Here is a 1,190-nt window from a genome sequence, read left to right as displayed (position 1 = left end):
ATGCAAGTGAGAGATGATAAAAGCCTAAACTAAGGCAGTAGCAAATAAGAAAGAGAGAGAGAGATAGAGAGAAAGAAAGAAAGAAAGAGAGAGACATATTTGAAAGATAGTTAAAGTGACAATGGACAGAATTAGATAGTGTTTGGATGGTGGAGGGAGGTATTAAGGATGTATCCAGGATTTATGACTTAGCAGTCCAGGAGGTTAGAATTAATGCTGACCGAGATAAGAAAATACATCCTGGAAAAGGAGCCAGAATAAGCTTTACCTGGGTTAATATTTAAACTGCGTTAGTTCACCTTCTACTAAAACCTGAAGGAATTGAACAAGAAGCAATGAACTTTCGTTCTGTTTTGACAATAAAGCAGCTTTCACGTGTTTTCTATCAACAATGCATACTGTTGGCAGAAAATAAAATCAAATACAGAAAAATACAAAGATAAAAGCCATCTAATAGTCTATCCAGAGATGCAGCTAAATGTTGCTGTGGAGAAGAAAAAGAACAATGGCTAAGGCCTAGAACTAAGCCCTACTGCCAGAAGGCACTGTGTTCTACAGGGGAGACAAAAAGGGAAACTGAACAAAAATCAAACCAGCCTTTTTAAAACATAAACAAAACATCTCAGTTCTTCAAAGGACCACAACTCCCTTAGGGATACCAAACAGACAATAAATCTTTACCCCATCCCAAGTATGTATAATTTCGCCATTGGCGTTCGCTCAAGCATAGGGAAAACAGATTAATCTGGAGTTAAGGTTTTGTGATTGAGTAAGACAATGAGGCAAGGGTGTAAACCAGGACACAAACCTTCATTGGAATGTTTCTGAAAACTCTTGAAGGGCTGGAATCCTGTCTTGTTTATATCCCAAAGCACCTAACACAATATCTATGGGTTACCCAATAAAGGGATTGAATGAATTAAGAAAGTAACTGAAAGCATGAGGTCCTAGAGTGTGGGTCAACCTCGAAGACAACAGGGGTCTGACACATTCCTCTTCTCAGTGATTCTCTCTTCCTTCCTGCCTTCCTTCCTTCCTTCCTTTCTTTCTTTCCCTTCCTTCCTTCCTTCCTTTTTTTTTGAGAAAGAGTTTAGCTCTTTTTGCTCAGGCTGGAGTGCAATGGCATGATCTTGGCTCACTGCAACCTCCGCCTCCCAGGTTCAAGTGATTCTCCTGCCTCAGCCTCCTCA

The sequence above is a fragment of the Colobus angolensis genome, unplaced genomic scaffold (genome assembly GCF_000951035.1).
Source record: "Colobus angolensis palliatus isolate OR3802 unplaced genomic scaffold, Cang.pa_1.0 Scaffold315, whole genome shotgun sequence".
NCBI lineage: Eukaryota > Metazoa > Chordata > Mammalia > Primates > Cercopithecidae > Colobus > Colobus angolensis.
This window is presented reverse-complemented; position numbering follows the sequence as displayed.